General features: G+C 37.1%; 1 protein-coding gene across 21 annotated transcripts in view; it reads right to left on the bottom strand.

The window, feature by feature from the left end:
* The window catches only part of LOC127656955 (neurexin-3a), a 421,181-nt gene that overhangs the window by 140,501 nt on the left and 257,566 nt on the right, over positions 1-23,114 (bottom strand). The window lies entirely within an intron of this gene.

Here is a 23,114-nt window from a genome sequence, read left to right as displayed (position 1 = left end):
CCCTCTACTACAACAATTTCCTAAGTTATGGAACCAGAAAATCCTACATTTTCAATATTATCTTCATAAATTATACATGAACAGTTTTACAAGCTTTTGCATGAAACATCTGGTGCAAAAATATACAATGTACTGGTCACAAAACATAATTTGCTAATTAAAATGACATACCGTAGAGCCCAAAAGTCAGACACCATATTAGAAAATTGGAGATTCGAAATTTCATTTAAACTTAAGTTTTAGGATTTAAACAGAAAAATTTTACAATGTAAAGTGAATAAGAAACATTTCAGATTCTTCACTATTTCTAGGTCAAGCGTATGCAAATTTGTGACACTGTTAACCCATGTTAACCCCTTTGTACAGATTTCCTTGCTTCCAATGAAGCACACAAGACATTCTTTGGAACATTCCCAAATCATGCTGGGATAACAAGGATCATCAGGTTTTGTATAAACTCATGTGCATGCTGTCATTAAAAGCAAAATCAAGGACATGCCAAATACTAAGAAATTCTGCAATCAATTGATTACAGTGAGGCATTTACAATGCATGTCAACACGATTTTAGTGTGCTAAAAATGCTTACTAACCTTTTCTGTGTAATGTTTTAAAACTACATTGCCATGATGACACCATAAATCCTAAAACGACTTTTAAAACGTAAATTTAAACAGCTTTACACCTCAAATAATACATGCGTTTTTACCGTACAATTAAATGTAAATGCTTTTATAAAATTACAAGACTTACATTTCTTCTTTTAAACCCTCTCAAAATCATCCCAATTCACTTTAACCTGATTTATTGATTTTTTTTTTAAGAAAAGGAGCTTTGAGTCAATATCAGGCATGGATAAAGACGTTTGGATCCCCTGAGCACGGATGCCTTAACGGGCCTACTCTGAAAATTAGTGACAGCTCACGATGTGACATTGGCTGTCTCATTTGAAAGGACGTATCCTCCGGAGTTCGCATTTATCAGCCGCATAAATCATTGAGGCTGTCTCGTTTCAGAAATGCGAGTAGGACACTTTGAATGCAGCCTTCTTTCACGGGAATTCGGAGGATGCGTGAGGTGTATCCATCGTATGCACTCACAACCCACAATTCTTTGCTTCAACGGAATTGTCTAAAATGATGGCAATATGCGCGTAAATATGGTGTTCAAATACAAGGAATGTTAATTCCTAAGTTGAAGTATCTCAGTAGATTGGTGCAGAGTTTATACTATGTATAATTACATTATTATATAATTTAAATAAAGTATTAGACTAAAAGTACACCTGTAAAATCCATTTTCTTTTCTCTTTACATCATTATAACTCTCCTCATATGTACCTCATTTTCGACTTTATTTTCAGTATCCATTATAGATTTAAAGCCTCTCCAGATCGTAGTATAATAAGATAACACATTAATCGCTAACATATCAACAACAACAACACAGTAAAATGAACAGTGTTTTTACCTTAGCTGATTGGTCTCTTTTTTTTTGCTTTCCTTCATGAAGTGTTCTGCGACGTCATTATTGTTCAGTTCTCTCGTCACACTTGTTTTTTTTTCTCCTTTCTTTAAATAGATCCACTTCGTTGTGTGCCTGTGCGCGCCTGTGTGTTTGTTTCCTACATTTAATTTATTTGTTTAAACGCTCGTAAAAAATATAAAATACAACTTTGGTAAATGTGAATTTTCTGTTGCTCGCCAGGGCCCCCTGCTGGTTGGAGGCCCTGGGCAAATGCCCGGTAGGCCTGTGCGTTAATCCGTCCGTGCGTCAAAATCCTTTTTTAGTTTTGAACCCAGAATATTATTTCAATTTTTCAATTCAACTTTTCAAGCAAATTTTAATGCTGATTATATAATTTGTAGTGATAGACCAATATATCGGCTCTAAGCAAATTTGAGTAAATATTGTATAAAATAAGTGTTTGTTAAACTTTAGGCATTTTGTTTACATCTGATTTGCTGTTGTGCAATTGTATTATGTATATCAGCATTTATATTGGCCACTGGCCATCTTGCTCTCTAGATATCAGTATCAGCATTGACTATTAAAAAAAACCCTATGGGTCAAACACTACAAATTTGTAATGATTTCTTTTTAAATAATAATAATAATAATAATAATAATAATAATAATAATAAAAACAGTTGTGAAAGCATTTTCACAAGTGGTCTCAGACTTTTGAACTGTATATTCTAACATACCATGAGGTAGGCTGAATGTGCTGTTTCCTGCTGTATAATGCAGTATTGTATTCCTATGAGTAATGTAAAATAATCTTCACCTACTCTCACAGTTCTGCACCAGCTCTATTTCTCCAAACTCTTTAAATGCTTAACATTTACCCAGACTATTCCTGGACCCTTGTTCTTTCACACACTCAAGAACTGGGTGGCTTTTTACTCTTTACAGAATATTCTCTTTATTTCACCTTCCCTGATTGGCTCACACAGCTGTGTGGCAATACTGAGCTAAACCTTTTGCTGAAATCCCGACAGATTCCTTTTGACCGGAGACCAGTTCACTCGCCGTGCAACCTCCATCTCATACAATTGATTGAAATATAAAAAAATCATATATTTTGATGAGTGGTTGGACAGTTGCTGAATGCCTACTGAACTGTGGTTATATAGGAGGTCGAGAATGTATTTAGAGAAAACGGCACTATAATAGAGTCTGCAATGTTTTGCTGAATTGAGTTACAGGCAAAGCGAATTCTACACTGTCCTAGACCAAATGAAATCAGACAGTTATACATTAAGGACTGCTTTCGCTGTGAAACAAGTGTAAACAAATGATAGCTTTAAAGCCAAACAAGACATTTAATGTTCTCTACATCTCTTTTTGTTATTGTATCACTGTGACAATAGAAAATAGTATATAGTGGATCATTTTGGCTGCTGAAAATATTCAGCTAAAAAAGGCATGACATTTTTGGTTTTCGACTGAAAGAGAAAAAAAGACTGAAAATGATCTCACATGGAGAAAAATAATTGTTTATGTTGCACATTAAATCCACATGCCCAGAAGTGAAGTGGCCACTCTTTTGGTCATTAGCGCAAATAAAGAGCATTTTCCAGTGCTCCTGTATAGCGTGTTAAATTGTGAAGTAACATTTCACATTTTGAACTTGTCTGCTCAGTGGGTAGCACTGTCGTCTCACAGCAAAAGGTTCTGGGTTCAAGTCCCAGCTCCATTGGGCCTTTCTGTGTGGAGTTTGCATGTTCTCCCCGTGTTCATGTGGGTTTCCTCCGGGTCCCCCGGTTTCCCACACAAGTCAAAAAATATGCAGGTTATGCGAATTGGAGACTCTAAAATTGCCCTGAAGGTGTGAGTCCCCCAGCCACTGGGGGTTGCGCCAGGAAGGGTATCCGACATAAAACCTGTGCCAAGTCAAATATGCAGATTACGGATGGTCCTTTGGCTTTCTGCCAATCATTTTTTATTTAGGTGTTTCACTATAAACGGCATAAGGCAGCATCTTAACTGAAATGGAAGTTTATAAGTAACTGATTTGGAATGTTCTATATATACAGCAACTCCCCAGACCACATAAATAGCACTCCGCATGGGCTACTCGGCTTACACTGAATGCAATACTAAAATAGGCATTAAAATACATACTGTAGCACATACATTTTGGGGGAAAATGTCCTAAATTTAATTGCATTAAACTCTTATATACAGTCACCTAAAGGATTATTAGGAACACCATACTAATACTGTGTTTGACCCCCTTTCACCTTCAGAACTGCCTTAATTCTACATGGCATTGATTCAACAAGGTGCTGAAAGCATTCTTTAGAAATGTTGGCCCATATTGATAGGATAGCATCTTGCAGTTGATGGAGATTTGTGGGATGCACATCCAGGGCACGAAGTTCCCGTTCCACCACATCCCAAAGATGCTCTATTGGGTTGAGATCTGGTGACTGTGGGGGCCATTTTAGTACAGTGAACTCATTGTCATGTACAAGAAACCAATTTGAAATGATTCAAGCTTTGTGACATGGTGCATTATCCTGCTGGAAGTAGCCATCAGAGGATGGGTACATGGTGGCCATAAAGGGATGGACATGGTCAGAAACAATGCTCAGGTAGGCCGTGGCATTTAAACGATGCCCAATTGGCACTAAGGGGCCTAAAGTGTGCCAAGAAAACATCCCCCACACCATTACACCACCACCACCAGCCTGCACAGTGGTAACAAGGCATGATGGATCCATGTTCTCATTCTGTTTATGCCAAATTCTGACTGTACCATCTGAATGTCTCAACAGAAATCGAGACTCATCAGACCAGGCAACATTTTTCCAGTCTTCAACTGTCCAATTTTGGTGAGCTCTTGCAAACTGTAGCCTCTTTTTCCTATTTCTAGTGGAGATGAGTGGTACCCGGTGGGGTCTTCTGCTGTTGTAGCCCATCCGCCTCAAGGTTGTGCGTGTTGTGGCTTCACAAATGCTTTGCTGCATACCTCGGTTGTAACAAGTGGTTATTTCAGGCAAAGTTGCTCTTCTATCAGCTTGAATCAGTCGGCCCATTCTCCTCTGACCTCTAGCATCAACAAGGCATTTTCAGCCCACAGGACTGCCGCATACTGGATGTTTTCCCTTTTCACACCATTCTTTGTAAACCCTAGAAATGGTTGTGCGTGAAAATCCCAGTAACTGAGCAGATTATGAAATACTCAGACCGGCCCGTCTGACACCAACAACCATGCCACGCTCAAGATTGCTTAAATCACCTTTCTTTCCCATTCTGACATTCAGTTTGGAGTTCAGGAGATTGTCTTGACCAGGACCACACCCCTAAATGCATTGAAGAAACTGCCATGTGATTGGTTGATTAGATAATTGCATTAATGAGAAATTGAACAGGTGTTCCTAATAATCCTTTAGGTGAGTGTGTGTATATATATATATATATATATATATATATATATATATATATATATATATATATATATATATATATATATATTACTTCTCAATTTAATCAATTTATTCAAATATTTTCTTGCCACATCCACCATCTTGGATATTTTTCCCCACTGAGCAAGTTGCAGGACATTATAGAACTGCATTTTGTGTGAAGGAAACATGCAATGCAGCCTTATAATTTGTCTGATAAGTAGTATAATTATGCTTCCTACCTTTTGGAACAGCAGTCGAGTTTGGAGCGTGCTTATGATGCCTTAAATTGCTGCCTCTATAGGCAGCTCAATAGGTTTAGGAACAGAGCATCTTTGCTCATAAAACTAACTTGAAGAGCTGAAGAGCTACAGTTTCTATGTAAGAGAGACAAGGAAAATCAATTTAAATCGCTGTGCTCTCTTACAACGCTGGCAGAGCTCACGAGAGGTTGTCTGTCAGGCAAAATTACGTCCATTCGCAGACTTCAGCATGTAATTTATGGAAATGGAAGAGACGTTCCCTCATTGAAGACACAGTGCATTTATGCATGCGAATACATCCATTAAGCAGTCACAATTTCAATATGAAAAGCAAAACCAGCAGAGATCACAATAAGGAAGCATGCTTAAGTGAGAGTAAGAAAACCATTAACATTCCATAATGAGAAGAGTATTTCATTAATATTTCACACCTTTGAATAAACACTAAAACTTTATTGCTCTATTCCTCCTTCTTACACAAACACACATACTGTACAAAGATAGCAACTTGGTTCTTTGAGTTATCAGTTGATGGATTGATTTATGTTTCAGAAGTCAGAGTGAGTTTTATAATGCCTTTTTTTGGTAATATTCTTCATGAGCAGCTATGGATTTTCAGCCTCCTTCAACACATTTCTATTCACCCAGCTTTCTCTACCAGTATTGGCATGCATCTGCAAACAGTGCTGGTGGCTAAGAAATAATGACTTGTACAATTCTGGTGATGATTTGAGCTCAGCTATTCACAGGTATAGGAAGACATCTACATTTACATGCAATTAGTTGGATTAGACCATCTATTTTAATTCACAATGAGAAACAAATCATAATCATCATAAATGCGGGACAAATCATAATTTATTTTGGCCTCATACATTTTTTTTATATATGTAATGTAATGTGCCATTTACATGGCAAGCCTTGAAAAATGCACAACCTGAAATCCCACATCCCACAAATCCCACATAGACAGTTAATATTATACCTATATCAACTTATCTAATATTTATTGAACATATGCATTAGTGAATAAAATAGTGGCTCAATTACTCTTGTTCACTTGAGGGAATGACAGAGAGAGAGTATGTCTTGGTATTATTACCCTTCCATGTCCCTAGCAATAAAAGTGTGACACTGACTCCTTTTGTTGTCTTGTAAAAAAGACCTGGAAGATAAAAAGTATTTTCTGGGCTGTGAGCAGTAGCAGTCCATGTTTGGGAGGAGAATGGCTCCTGGCTAAATGGAGGAAGTGATGCAGCAGACAGCAGAGTGGGCTGAAGCATGCTGGGACTGCCAACTCTCTTCTCATCCACAGAGCCAACTGAGGAAGCCGCTGCCTACTTTGTCAGTTTGAACCAGTCTGGCCATTCTCTGTTGACCTCTCTCATCAACAAGGCATTTCCGTCCACAGAACTGCTGCTCACAGGACGTTTTTGGGACCATTCGAGTTAATTCTGACTGTTGTGTGTGAAAATCCCAGGAGATCAACAGTTATAGAAATACTCCGACCAGCCCATCTGATCCCAACAATCGCTTTGCTTGATGCAGAAGGGGGGGGGGGGGGGTTGTTTGCAGGCAGTGAAGTGTGGTTACTTCCAAAAATAAATCTGATTACAAGGGCTGGGTAAAATATTGAATTTTGAATGAATTGCTTTATTTATTCAAATCTTTATTTGAATGGTCCTGATATTGATTCTTAAAATCCCAAGATCAATCTTTTAATTTTACTTTAAAATGTACTTCAATTTGATTGTGTTGATTATTATATAACTTTTTTTAATTTATCTGTAAATGCATTAATTCAAACGAACAATGAACATTTTTCTTTTCTTTTTTTTTACAGGATTTAATCCTGGTTAGTTTTAGTTTCTGAAAATATAATTGTTCAAACTTTTAATTTTAAAACATGATGAAATTAACACTAACCAAGATTAATAAATGCTTCAAAAGTTTTTCAAATTTTTAGTTCATGTTAACTAATGTTAAATAATACAACCTATTTATAAAGTATTCCTATTATAACTATAATAAATAAATAGCAATTAAACTGCATAATTTGTTAAATCTTAAAATGAATGTTATCTTAATGTACCAAATCAGAAGGTTACCTTTTTAATTTACAGCATAAGACAATGGTGTTGATGAGTCTTTTGAATGTATGTTTTGATTTTAGATTCTTATGTGTCTTATATGTATAGTCTGTATATTCTAGACAGCACTTTGATCAAATGAAGTGGTTTTTAAATGTGCTATAGAAATACATATGTATTGTATTGTATATTAAGAAAATATGCCATTATATCCAAAATAAAATATAAATCAGAATTGAATCAAATCATATCGTAATCAAATTGAGAGCTTGTGGATCAGAATCAGATATAAAAATCTGTATCGATACCCAGCCCTGGTGATTATGTAAGACATTACGCACAACATAGCCCAGGATTGCATAAAATACCATAAAAATATATTTTTGAAAGCACAAAGGACTGAGTTTCAGATAAAAAAAAGCGAACTAAACGTTTCAGTCTGTTAAAAACTAGTATGAAATCCAATGACACGGCATGCAAGTCCTCTGTGATTCGCTTGTCTAACTGTGGGGAAGAAGGACTCTGCAGGTAAGTCAGTATGAAATTAAAAGCTGTAGTCAGTGAGGCTCCTCTGGTCTGACAATGTGCATGGAAGAGATCATGTGGAGTGGTGATGGCATAGTGGGCTAAAGCACAAAACTGGTAAGCAGAAGGTTTCCGGTTCGATCCCCACTGCCGCCACCACCATTGTGTCCTTGAGCAAAGCAGTTAACTCCAGGTTACTCTATAGGGATTGTCCCTGTAATAAGTGCACTGTAAGTTGCTTTGGATAAAAGTGTCTGCAAAATGCATAAATGTAAATGTAGATGAGCTGCAATGATTAGGTGTCCAAGCTCATATCAGCTCCCCAGAGCAGACAGGAAGTACTACATTATATGTTGGAGCCGTTCTACAGTATTAGCTGGTAATTAATTTACCCTGTGCACACAGGCATTCATCAGCCCGCATGGTGCTCCATTTTAAACACATCACCGCATCCTCTGATCTCGGTCGCATCAGCGTCCGCAACTCTAGCCTGAGTGCTGAAATATGCAGGGCATGACCGCACTTCCTAAAATGGAGCTTGAACCAGACAAAGGTCTCATTATCTAGCTATTTAATCTGTGTAGGCTGAAAAATGTGCATCCAATCATTTCTGAAGCACAACCTTGCATTAAGGGTTTATTTATTTATTTCTACTGATAGCTAGAGAGTGTTTCTTGTATTTCTTCAGCCGTCATTTTTTAACACAAATGCAGTATAGAAGACAAAGAAAAGGAGGCCAATAATGGCTCAATGGTAGGCACCTATGCCCATTAATTTTCAAAGCCAAATTACTCTGGCAATGTACTGTCTAGCCTGGCAGTGTCTGTGTGCTGTAGAGCCAACTTGATGGACATGTGATTATGAAGCCCCACAGTTTCTTAGATCGTAATCATAGGTCTCTCTTGGATAGCTACTATGTGCTGCTGGTCATTATGTGTGCTGTCAAGGTGAGCCCTGATAGATAAGTGCTTGTCGTATTCCAAACAAATTCTCTTCACTTAATCATGTACACATTTCAATCATATTGTATGCTACATTTCAATAGTTTTATTTTACATGGTGGTTGACCTTCAATCTTTAATTAAAATCCAGGATGTATTATATATGTATCCATTTATATTATTTGAAATAATGCAGTCTTTTGAAATTCCTTTGGGAAGAAACTGTGGAAGTGAGACATCTAACAGTACAGGAGTCTGGAGAGTGAGGAAGCTAACGGTATGCTGGCCCCCGTGAACATTAGCAGGTCTGAAAATAGAACAGCCATAGATTTATTGGAATTCTGTTACAAAGCCAGCAATAACCTACATAAGTGGAGCATCTGTGGTTGGTGCCTGTGACAGAGAAGAAGAGGCCAAGCGAGAAAAAAAGAAGGCTAATAAAGATACAAAGAATGCCAGGGATGGAGAATAGAGATGTTGGCATTTTAGGTGCTGAAGAGCTCAAAGCACACTCAGTTTTTTTTATTATATGAAAATTGAAGCATAAGTAGCTGAAATATGCCTCTGGTACAAGTAGGGTTGGAAAGTGAGAATAAAATAATTTTTTCTATTTTTTGTTTCTATTATATTCCACCATATATACAGTTCTGTGCAAAAGCCTGTTGTTTCACAAAAGCATTTATCTTAAGATGGTTATGTATATCTTTTGCTTTAGCGTGTCAATAGGAAATATAAATGTTACCCAAACATTACTTTTGTAAATAGAAAAGATTATAATAGAAGAACAGGGAGCCCTGCAACAGATGTCATGGCCCCCACAAAGCTGTATCATTTCTAGGACTGGGTAATAATATAGATTTCAGACTAACTGCGATCTTCATTTGAATGATCCTGATATTGATTCTTAAAATCCCAAGATTGATCTTTTTCTTTAATGTTTACTTAAGTTTTGGTTGTATTGAATATTATTTTATTGACATATTATATTAAATAGCAATTAAAATGCATAGTTTGGGCCTTTTGTAAAAAAAAAAAATATTCATATTTTTGCTATGTACCAAGATAGAAGGTTTCCTGTATAATTAACAGAATTAGCTGAGAGATAATTTATTTAAGCCAAATTTACATTATGGTTATATTTAGGTTAAAATCAAAATCCTATCAGAATCAAATTGAGAGCTTGTGAATCTGTTTCAAATCAAACAGGGAAATCTGTATCAATATCTAGTGCTATTGATTACATAACACGTCCACAGAACACTGGCCAGGATCATTTAAACAGTCAAAAAATGATTTTGAGTTTCAGATCAAAAATGTTAACCAAGTCTCTTGACAGCTATTATGAAATACAATGTCATAGTATGAGAGTCTTCTGTGATTCGCTTGTATTACTGTCGGTGAAGAAGTACTTTGCAATGTTCTCGCTGGCTGAACACAATCAGAGACGCAAACAACATATATGCAAGGTATGCAATGCATAGGGGCACCGGCGGCTATAATGGACAACACTCCAACTCCCCCACCCCCATCGACAGATATATGGGGCGCAAAATTTTGTTTTGCATTCATGCTCAGAAATGGGTAGCTTCGCAACCTGCCTACATTCAACAAGACCAGTGTGATTCGACAATGAATGCCTCTTATGACTCATTTCTTTTTAATTAATATGTCAATAAACTCATGAATTAGCTGTTTAAATCAGTATAAAGACTCACTATTCACTGACTGAATAGGTCAGAGCATTTTTTGACTTATTTGCTCTACTTCAAGTACTAAAAGAACTGCAAAGGAATCATTAAGAAACCAGAATTGTTAAGTAGAATTTCATCAAACCAGAGCCGTTAAAAAAACTTATAATTACAAGCATTTCAAAAATGACCTAAAAGGAAGCATCATCGGCTTTTTTAGCAACTGAGTTATTAACAAGTGTCTGCAAGAGGGTACATTTAGGTCTCAGTCTTTGTCAGAGTGCAATTGAAGGCTGGTGTGTCTTAGCCTGCAGCAGGAGCCAATGCCTAGCGTGCATACTAATGGGGAACTGCTGTGTCAGCAGGTGACTAGATTTGGCTGTACTGATAGCATTAGCATTACTCTGTGGCTCGTAGGGCTCATTAAGAAGGAGAGTGTGTCAGCTCATGATTAGCACTGACATGAAGAGTTACTCATAAATAAACTGGAGACACCTGCCATTGCCTGTGTGTTGTGGAAATCCTAATACTCAAAGCATTGCTTGCCAATCTGGAGTTGACTTGTTGTGACCTTGTAAAGCAGCGAGTAATTTGTTTGCATGAATGCTAGAATCTCACCCCCATCAGAGGTCAGGAAGTGACATACAGTATTGAAACTTTCCTCAAGTCTGTTTGTTTTGCTACATGTGGACTAATTTGATGCTGTAAACCCTGAATTAAATACATGCATTTATAACAGCAGAGTGCGCGATTGCTGCCGAGAGCTGTTTAATGTTGATTGTACAGTTGTAATTATAATCAAGCTGATCCTGCTCTCTCTTGCCAGCACTGTCTGTGCCTCTCCAGGTGCATTCCTGGTTTCTCAGTTGCTTGCAATGCTGTTGTAAGGAACAAAACAAAATTAAAATTAAAAACTATTCTCAATAAGCAAGGCTTCCAAAGGACCCATATTTTACAGTGTTTTTAAAAAGCTTCTGGAAACTTTTGGACAAAATACAGGAAACAAGGTGTTCAAAAAAATTTTTTTAACAACCAAGGAGTTTCTAAAAACTGTGCTAATATGTAATGTAGAATTCACATAAAGGTGAACTATGTATAGTAATTTCTACACCATTAGTTTAACTAAATGGAATTGCACAAGTCCCTCTCACTGCCATTGGATGGACAAACAGATAGTCCCACCCCAAACGCTCACCATTGCTTGAGCCAATGAGTGCATTCACATACACACCAGTACACTGATTATTACCAAAAATCAGCTTGTTCAAAAAAATCTGAAAATGCAAGAAAACTATGTTTACATGAGACTTGAAATCATCAGATTATTCTCGAACAACATTTGTGAACAATAAATTAGATGGTAAGAAGGCCAGTAAAGGTTTACGCTCAATGCAAAATCAGGATAACGGGCAAAGATCTAACCATATCGATCGGTTTATGCCTAAACCGTTTATGACCATACCTCAATAAAAGAAAACCGTTTAAAGTGTTTACATGATCACACATGTGTCGGCTTATCAAGCATTATCGGGTAAGATTGTGCAGATCGTGCGGGAATGTGCTCATTGTGTGGGGCTGGTCAGGATGCTCTAACAGAGCAATGTTTGCACCTTTTAGTGAAATCAACCTACAACTGTTTTACATAAAGTTGTCTATGCTTATTAAGCTGGAGTAGGGGATACAATTCCACACTTCAGCTTTAAAAACAAGACATTAAACGGATCTAATCTTGAAATTATAATGCTGGATTTACCACCCAGGGCCATACATTCTATTTGATATTATTAGCTAATGTAGTTCAGCATCTTTGGTAGCAGCCATTTTTTAATCTTTCAATTTATACTCCAACTCCAGCATTTGCATTAGAAATTTCCATAAAACCAATAGATTTCATTTAATTATTTATTTCTCTGTGAGCTCTATGGAAAATAATTTTGTTCATTCACAATGGGATTAATCTGCTGGGGATAATTCCCTGGCTGTGATTGCAAAATGAGGGGTCTTCTGTGGACACAGAATTACAACCATTGTGTTCAATGTTGTCTCTCACTAAGATGGTTCTTCATTGCTGTGATTGAGAATTCTTTTAATTGGTGTAAACACAATTAATACCTTTCACCCCTGCCTATTCTCTCAATAATTTATCAAGGGGTTCTATGGGACAGGATTCTCTTTGGCCAGGCACCAGCTCAAGAAAACATATAAGATATTTAATTTATAATTAGGGATGCACCAAAGACCAAATGGTCATTGTTTGGCTCATTGACAGCCATTCAAAAGTAGCTGTTTTTTCTGATGAAGAAACTACTTCATTATGTTATAGTAGATGTCAATGTCTTCTGCCTTCCACATCATAACCCGAGATAGTCAATATTGAAGGGCTTTGGATTGTGTCTGTTGTTGGGTACTATCAGCCAATCAGCATTATGACAAAATATTACTGCAACTTCAGTGATTAGTCACATGGCATTTACAGCACAGGTGATTGACTCAAAAAAGATTTGCTTGGCTGGTGCCAGTGGAAAAGAACGGAATGTTAATGGGTGGCTTTCTACAGATATTATAGACCTAATTGCCAATGACCAAAAACCCTATGCAGTGAGAAACCTCCATAATCACAGCATGATTTTTAATGGATTTTAATCAATAACCCTCACTTTATCTAGCTGTTCTATACAGTTACACAATCCACTGTGTACAATTAGAACCATTGGGCATTGCATAGACATTGTCCTTCTAAACAGATTAACTGCATGAATGTCTCTTCACATAGCGTGGCAGTAAGGACAAATGCAGCATTTCCTCCCAGCATTCACTGATGTTCTGGTTTACTACAGTATGTCAGATTGAATTAATCTAATCTGTGCTGAATGAACTGAGCCACTGAACCGCTGACACTGCGGTACAGGTGGGAAATAAGAGCTTGCTACTTACTGATCAGACAGCTCTAAAATCCAGAACTTTAAAGCTGAGACACACTATGCCATCAGGTTTCTGATATCATTTGAATGTCAGCATATAGTGTTTTGCTTTTTTTGCTGACATCTCCGAACAGATAAAATCAATATGCAAAGCACAGGCAGAAAATATGAAAATGCTCACATTACTCATTTATACTATACTTTATAAAATTATATTTACTCTTTTTATTTATATTTAAAGGACTATTATGCAATAAATTATTTAATCTGATCACTGAGTGTATTTAAAATACACATGTGTCATTTCTGTGCCACTAGTTTTACTAAATGGAACTGCAACAATAATGACCAATTTCATAAAGGGTTCTCACAATTTTCTCATCTGTCATTGGCAAGCCAACTATAAAGTCCCACTCCAAACTCACACCATTGGTTGTGCCAATGATTCTACAGTATGTTGGGCTGGTTGGGATGCACAAGAAAATAGCAAAGTTTTCATTGCGTCAAAGAGACAGTTTTTACACTTTTCATTGGAAACAACCTACGCATGGTTTACTTACAGTTGTCTCCAGATATAACTATGAGATAGGAGATATAGGGGCAAATTCACTAAACAGTCACTTTTGCGCATGCTATTTCAGTGCAAAAACCTGAGTCTGATTCACTTACCACCTGCAGTCTAGTTTAAGCAAGCACATTTAGCACTAAAATTATGCAGCGTCTTGAGTATTTAAATTAAGTCAATGTCAATGCTTTCCATTTGGCAAACACGCCAACTTACTATGCAAATTAGGGTAATTATAGATTGCGCTGTATTCCAAAAAATTGCCTTGCTCAATGTACATGGAGTTATTACTGCCAGATGAAAGAAGGCTTTAAATATATATATATATATATATATATATATATATATATATATATATATATATATATATATAAATCAGCACTGCTGTGATTCAGCCGCAGGCCGAGTGCCGTAGGATTTAGGGCCATTTAGCATGATTGAGAGTGTGATATTGCTCACAACAGTTCAATGAAGAAGTAAATGTAAAACAAATTAGGAAAAAGTATTTATCATAAAAACACATGGAGCTACTTTCTTATGCGACAGATCAGAATCTGCCATTGCTGGTTCAAAGCAAATTATGCGTCCAAGCCTCCGTTATTAATTAAAAAAAGTCACTTCAGGAATAGTATCATGGCTTGTGCTGTTTCAAGCAAGTTATTGGATAAAAAAGGATGTGTGTGTGTGAGAGAGAGAGAGAGAGAAAGAGAGAGAGAGAGAGAGATGGAGCATGTGCAATCACTTTTTGCCACTCCCAAGCAGAGATGCTGTCAGCGTTCTGAAGATCAGCTTTCTCAGTAGAAAAATAGCATCCAAACAGGGGTATTTCTCCCTATTTTGAGGTAGGTGGTGAGTCGATCACTATAGAAACCACAATGTCCTCCGCCATTTTAAACAGCATCCATTGTGTGATTAATCAATCTATTGTGTCTCTCAGCTGTGATGAGCCTTAATGCTGAAGTCACCTAACTAGCTCATATTAGTCTTTTCCCACCAAAAAAAAAAAAAAAGACAAACAGAATCTCTTAACACATATGCACTGCTCTTACACTTTAGTTTAGAACGGCACGAACACAAGCGGAGTGATACACACACAGTGAAGCGTCATGGAACGTCTCTCGTCCAATTAGATTCGACGACCGGAACTAACTTGTGTGTGTATATATATATATATATATATATTGTTTTTTAATATATTATATTTATGTAATGTTTTGTAACAATGCAATAGTAAAATATTTCTGTCCACTTTTCTTCACTTTCACACATTATTTTAATGCTCTGATTAAACCCACGAGCCCTTGCTTCTCACAAAGCAAAACCCTGGAGATTTCGTTTTGTAATTTCATCACTCCACGGGAATAAAGTAAGCAATTCTGAGGACTTGAGAAGATCTTACTCTTCATGTGCTCTTCCAGACTTGAGCTGGTTGACGTCCGCGGAGCGGCTCAGTCACACTTGGACTCGGAGTTCAACTGAATGACACACAAACGCTCCGTTCATGGCACTTATACAGTATATTCGCTTAAAATTCCCTTATTTTGGCATTGTAATATGATTAAAATTAGAATACCCAATAATAGCAGTTGTATCAAATAACTGCAGTTAGATCAAATAACCATGATCAGATTATTATTTAATAATCATGACAGGCCTAATCCAGAGTTTACCAGAGCCAGCCAGATCCAGCTCCTTTCTTGCTTGGTGTCGGACTGCACTGCAACCTGTCACTGAGTAATGATGACAAACCTCATCCGGTGATAGCCAGAAATCACTTCAGTCTTTTACAATGACTTCAGAGGATGAACTGATGCCAACTCCAACTGTAAGGCATCGGATACTTCATATGCTACTGCAAGAACATTGGATTTAGGATGGACTCCACCGAACCTCACCGAAATGACCTGCTGGTTGAACTGCGATGCACTTCATTGATCTCTGTCTGCATCACCTTTGATTATTGATGGACTACACCCTTGAAATGGAATACATAGACTATAAATTACTTGCCAACAAAAGCCTTCATCAGCCAACTAACAAAGGACAATGCATCTATGTGAACTTCTGCAGTTAATCCAGGATGGGCTTCAAAGATATGAATCATTAATCTTACAGTTCATACAAAATCTTTGTTAAAACACTGGCCCTTAACACTTACTTAGTTTACACATTTTAAATCATGACTTACACTGCACACAAATAACTAATATTGGCATTAAGTTCATGCTGTTTAGCCAGAGGGGAACTGGCCCCCACAGTGAGCTTGGTTTCTCCCAGGGTTATTTTTGTCCATTAACCAACATCTTATGGAGTTTTGTGTTCCTTGCCACAGTTGCCTTCAGCTTGCTCACTGGGGTTCTAAATACAAGTATTATTTAACTTTTTACTTATTTATTTTTATAAAAATGTACAATAATATTTAATCAAACTACACTATGATGACTCTAAGACTTTATAGATATTACAGTTTCGTTGTCTATTTCTGTAAAGCTGCTTTTAAACAATGTGTGTTGTGAAAAGTGCAATACAAATAAAAATAACTTGACTTCTAACACCATAGATAGCATTAACAAAATTAGTCCAAATCTGTCAAAAAAATGTAAATGTATGGCGGTTCCAATGCATGCAAAAATAATTTTGGCAGATAAACTGAGAAACTCTCATGTGCATATCATAGCAGGTCTCATAACCCCATTCCCAATATCTCTCTCATTTTCCGCCTTCCAATTCTCTCTCTCTCTCTCTCTCTCTCTACACACATATACACTCAAATTATTCCTCTCTCTCCAACACACTGTCTCCCCGTCACAGGCCTTGTGAAATCCTGTTATCATACTCTCCTCCCCACACTTGCTGTTTTCATTAATCCCTATCCTGAGGATACAGGTCTAAACTTTCCTTTGATCCACATTTTAGTTACCAAAGAGACACTCTCGGAGAGTAGCGCAACACCCCATCAGATGCAGTCTCTGGGTCTTCGTTTATAGAGGAGCTGTCTCAGTATAAACTGCCAAACCTGGCACCTCACTCCACCAACACAAGCTGCTCTGCTCTGCCTTAACCCGATTAACCCAACAGCAAGAGTTCTCACATACCATCAGAACACAGGAAATGGCCAGGGAACCAATTAAATGTCTACATCCAGTGGTGTACTCTAAATCTTTGGGGCCACCCGTGAACCATGAGATGGAGCCTGCCCACAAGTAGTGACACCAAACATGAAGGTTTGTATCTGGGATAAAATGTTCCAGGAATGAAGACAGTAAAGTTTTCTGGGCAACTAAAGTTTTAGCCTTTTCTCTTCAACATGTTTCTCTTTATTTTTCCATTTCTGTTCTCCACTGTACTTCTGTGCTTTCCTGTTCATCTATAAAGATTTCTCTCATGTATTAAGTGTAAATCATGTGGGTTTGTTAATGCTAGTTAATCCAAATAATATGGTTCTTTGTTAGTTCATGTTAGTTCATAGTGCATTAACTAATGTTAAAACATACAACTTTTGATTTAAAAAATGTATTACTATATGTTAAAATTAATATTAACTAAAATAATACAGGCTTAATAAGTATTGTTCATTGTTAATTCAAACAAATGCAAGGCCGGCCCGTGGGTTTGTGGGTCCCCAGGCAAAATCATGAAAATGTTGTGATTATTCAGAGCTCATTTTATACTTAATATGTTGTTTTTAGTTTTCACCATCATTGTGATTTGTAAGTTAAATGATCAGGTTCCCTTGCATTGTCCGCTCCATTGAGTGTGTGTGCAATAGAAACCAATGGACTGCGTAGAATAAAAAAAATAAAAAATTCTATGTTTCATAATCTTATGACTTGTTCATTTACTTTGCGTGTGTTCGCGGGGCCCCTCTGTATCACCTGTAGAACAGGCTGGCCCTGAACAAATGGAACCTTATTGTAAAGTGTTACCGATTTTAGTTTTGAACTAATCATTAAAAATTTGACTGTGACATAAATGACAGCAAAGCGATTCTACAGCAAAGATTCTACAATTAAGGTACATTTAAAAAATCAAAGACCTTGCATAGGCTGCTCCCACGTCTTTACACTTCTAATACATTTATGCCGCCACCATACATATACCACTTAAAGAGGCTTCAACATGAGATAAGCTCAATCGAATCAAATAAAAAAAAAGTAACTGTAACCATGTACATTTTGTGGTAATCCACATTTGTCCACAAATGCTGTCACTTGAGCGCATCTTGTATTGAACCCTGAACATTCCTTTAAGATACGGCTTCTTTATTTTGTAAAAATGACTCCATAGGCAAATTTAACTAGAATATTGTTTGCTCATAAAACTGTTAAAGGCTGTGGCCCACTGCACCACAGGATGTCCCGTACATCAGTGTCCACATCCAAGCATGTACTACACGTGCTGAAAGGAAAGAAATGGAAGAACAAAGACATCCATGGAATGGTTATGCAGGTGTTTCTATTGAAAGTCGATTATTTCCATTGTGAAGTGTTCAATAACTCCTGACATTCAAGAGGAGTGCTGGACAGTTCATCTAAATGTATCGTGTGAGAATTATGTGAGACTGGGACTTTGAAGAGTGATAAAAGATGATAAATTGAGGTAGCGAATGGTTTTAAAATGGCCTCATTCACGATTAAAGAGCAATAACTGAATGGGAACTGTTGGGTATTGACAAAAGGTTTGTGAATCTTCCTCTTTTATCAGGACTACAATGACCCTCAATTATTGCAATTATGATTCAGGTTTCTGTCAAGAATGATAAGAGTGGTGAAGTTAAATTTGTCTGACTAAGAGTGACTGGATGTTAATTAATTAAACTTCAACAGCTAACAATGCGTTTCAAAGTATCGGCGGACACTGAGCTGAACGGCTGTCATTGTAGCTTATAATTTGTCACAACCGAGACGTTGTTTGTGTCTTCCTGCAAAGAGTTTATTCATATGCTTACACGCAAGCACAGACATCCTCGCAAGTAGACAAACTGTACGTCCCTATTTAAAAAGTGCCATGTGTAACTCTTTACATTTAAAAAACTACAATTATGACTGTTTTCAAACAGGTTTCCTGAACCCATCTGCCATTGTTAAACAAACATATAGTCCCACCCCAACTCATGTCATTGGTTGAGCCAATCTTGCTGTATTAGGTCAGGATGCACAAACAAAAACAATAGATTTTATGCTAAATGTAAACTAAGTTTAAGTTCAAATGCCATGGCAATGGTGGCTTTTGTGATGGTTAAAATTTCATATGAAATATAAACTCATATGAACCCAGAATTCTTAGATAAATCCCAACTAAATCCTAGCACAGGAATTATCTTCCTAAAATTTTCGTTTTGCGATGCTTTACAGTAGTTTCTCTAATGTTTACAAATATATATCTGCACATCATACACACGTGCACATTTACAGCCAAGCTGTCACACACTACCGTAGTAAACGAGTGGGGGAAAATCTACTCTGTTCTGCCTGTCATCCTCTCAACTCATCGTTGTGAAGCTTTGGATTGAGTGTGCTGGCTTAGCACTGCTTTCTCTAAGAGTCTTCACCTGGATACTGTCATTACAGCAGCTTCTCTATAGAGTCTCTAACTCTCCAGATGCCTTGAGACAGCCAACAAAGGCTAAATATCCAAGCAAACAGAAATCTAAGCAACCACTGCAGGTCAGAAGGTTCATGCCCATTCCAACTGAGAAATGTGCTATTTCACTGTATTTTAAATGCATAAATAAGATAAATAAATAAAGTATACTCAATGTAGGGATGTGGTGTGAGACTTTAACGGTTAGGTTACCGTCTGGAAAAAAATCGAGGTTAACCGGTTTTATAATTATTTGCACATTTGCTTATTATGCAACAGCACTGATGCAAAAAATGCATATCATATAACAATTGTCCAAATGTCTAAGTGGACGTGTTTATGGGGGCTATGTGGACACTAAGGAAAACCCTATTATAAGAAAAATGGTAAACACACACACACAAAAAAATAGATAATAAGAGACTCTCCAATCTAGGGCACGACACCACTTATGCGCATCCAAAACTCAGTGATGTGCTAATGTAACTAAAGTGCTTCAAATGTGTAAATGTAAGATTATTGTGGGTGCGCAACATGTAGTTCATGGCATTAAACAGTTTTTTCTTCTGCAGCATTTTATTCCTAATCCGTTGTCTTTCAGATACCCCAGCATACAGAATCAGCAACAGACTCTAAATACTATCCACAACATCTTACAAAAAACCTGTGGACTGTGCATAATAATGGTAACGTTGGTTACGGCAGGCAATTTAAAGTCCGATCATGACTAAAATTAACATTTACTGTTGAATGTGTTGAATTTGTAGACAAGCAATGCTTTAAATGATGAGGACGATTTAAGACTCAACTTTTCAAAGTCTACTTGCTAATAGTAACTACACACAATGCACCGCATGCTGTCAGCACACTTAAAAAGTGGCATCTTTAAATCATCACTTCAAAATCACCACAGCCAAAAATATTAAACTAACAAGTTGGACAACTAGTCCCAAGGATGTGTTTCCTCAAATTTGTATCCCCTTCCCTTGAAAAATTCATACTACTGGTGGAATATTTGCAATGGATTTAACTGAAACACCCTAAACCCTTGATCACTTGGAGCGTGTTTAAGGCTGATGTCAATTTGTGGAATTATTTAGTAATTTTTTCACCTGAGAAAATTATGTTTTCGGAGATTGATATATGTGTGATAAACATTTAACATTTACGCATTTGGCATACGCTTTTATCCAAAGCGACTTACAGTGCACTTATTACAGGGACAATCCCACTGCAGCAACCTGGAGTTAAGTGCCTTGCTCAAGGACACAATGGTGGTGGCTGTGGGGGTCGAACCAGCGACCTTCTGATTTACAGGTATGTGCTTTAGCCCACTTAGCCCACCATTTTTTAAAGTAGCTACAAGTATTATGCTGTTAAATCTCAATATAAAGTTCTAAACTGCTTAATTGGCCTAACTACACTTCCATCATACATTAGAGTTGTGTGGGGGTGGGGTTTATGAAGTGCAATCTGCTGTCAGTCACAATCGAGTTGCATTGTGGGAAATGGACCTGCCTGAAGCGTACATCAGAGTAGCTCGCTCCCTATGTCAAAATCGAGGGGTTGAGGGTCTGTCAACAAAAACTTCCTTCACTAGCTTAACGAACTGCCAATCAGCCAATTTAAATTGCTTTTTGATGGATATGAATCTGGTAGATCGAATTCATCAATTGTTATATTTTGGAATTGTTTTTAAGCTTTAAGCTTCTCGGGAATTGAAAATTCACATTCAGTTTGGGACACCTGGCCATTAAAGCACCACGCGGCCACCGTCTGTAACCATAGCAACAGCTCCAGTACACACATATGCACAAGAGTTTTTCCATTTAGGCTTACAAAATCTTACGATAAAATATTTTATATGATGTATTTATATGTTTTTTAACCGTATAATCGCGCCATTCCTAATTCAATGCCTAATCTTAAATATTTATACACTGTATCATATCAAACATTCAGAAAAAACATTAGTGTTAATGTTACAGGAAACAATTTACCCGTTCTGAAAATTCTTACAATTCTTACAGTATCTGCTCATCTGAAATGTCTGACTGCTTTCCTCACCATAAAAAAAACACTGATTATTTCTATGGACGCCACTAACATCTTCACTGACTCTACATACTGTATGACTCATGTGATGTATTTCATGACCTCTAAATTCATACAAAAGTTTTGTGTGGGTTACAGACCTACAGACCGAAATTGCACGTTGTCTGCCACTGACAGTTGTGTGAGTTTTATTCCTGCAGGGGTCACTTGACCCTTCAAAACTGAATCCTCCATTCATCCACATTTAAATCTAAGAACGTTTTATATCCATTTGGAGGCATTTAACAAAGGATAGTTATTTTTAATAAAATAATTGCAAGGATTCATACGTGTGGATGAAAATCCGCCTCAGCATTATCTATAAAAGCATTTTTAAAAATCCTCATCCAGTAAAAATAAACAACTGTGAGTCCATGTATCCTGGCCAGCGCTGAGAAAAGTAACAGGTACCACGTGACACTGCAGTCTAGCTGGGCGATACAAACCCATTTAAGAGAGGTCGGAGTTCAGTTTTGTTGTCTCAATATGACAGACTCACAGCCACACAATTGCAAGGTATCTCAAACTAAATTATTTTCAGCGCTGATAAAAATATATAAACAAGGACAGATGTATGATTGGGGGGGACAAATCATCCCCTTCACAGCATTCGGGGGGATGTGTGACCCTGTTGCCCCCAATTCTACACCAGTGATAAATAGTTATGAATGTTAGCTTTCCACCTCTCATTTAAATATATTTTTAGATAAGTAGACTTTAATAAATGATGTAGAGTGTATCAATTTAAGATTGAATTAAATTTTGCCATTTTTTTTTTTTTTTTTTTTTACAATAATAAACTCACAGTTCTCTGTTTTGTTTTAAAGTCATTACTGCTGGAAGCTTTAAAGCCACACACTCAAAACTGAACTTTTTATATAATAAAAAGGTATGTAGTCTGGCCAACCACATCAGTCAGATGTATCTATTGATTTAATTAGACAGTGGGATTTAAATGTTGCTGGTGTACTCCTCGTAAACACCCACACACAGCTTACAAGAGAAATCCGTCCGTAAAAATGAAGTCTGAGGGTACAGAAAAACGCATCGCGTGAGCAGAATAAATGTGATTTCTAAGTACAAAGCCGCTGAGATGAGAAAAGTCGCTCTGCTTGCGATCAAATTTTTTTCCTAATGAGCAAATGGCTTCAAGGCTTAAGAGTTAAGACTACTATTCCCAGTTGCCGTGTACTAAGCTAGCGCAAAGGTAAGCTGGAAATGAATCTTTGTATTGCCCCAACATCCTTTGGAATTTGTGAGTAGAATGTCCCAAGTGCACTCTACAAAACTCACCCTATGAATAATACAAAGCAAACAGTATTAGCCTCATTTAAACAATTGGATCTAAACAGGAAAAAAGAAAGCTGGGAGGTGAAACGAGGTCACCCACTCAAATCTGTCTCATTTCCAAGACATGCGGCTACAGGTTCTCTGTCAAAGTTTTGCTTTTAAACAGCAAATCATCACTTTAATTTTTGTATTTACAATTTTCTAAAGCCATCGCTCAGGTACTGCATTATCTTAAACATTCT

The sequence above is a fragment of the Xyrauchen texanus genome, chromosome 16 (genome assembly GCF_025860055.1).
Source record: "Xyrauchen texanus isolate HMW12.3.18 chromosome 16, RBS_HiC_50CHRs, whole genome shotgun sequence".
Classification (NCBI taxonomy): domain Eukaryota; kingdom Metazoa; phylum Chordata; class Actinopteri; order Cypriniformes; family Catostomidae; genus Xyrauchen; species Xyrauchen texanus.
This window is presented reverse-complemented; position numbering and strand designations above follow the sequence as displayed.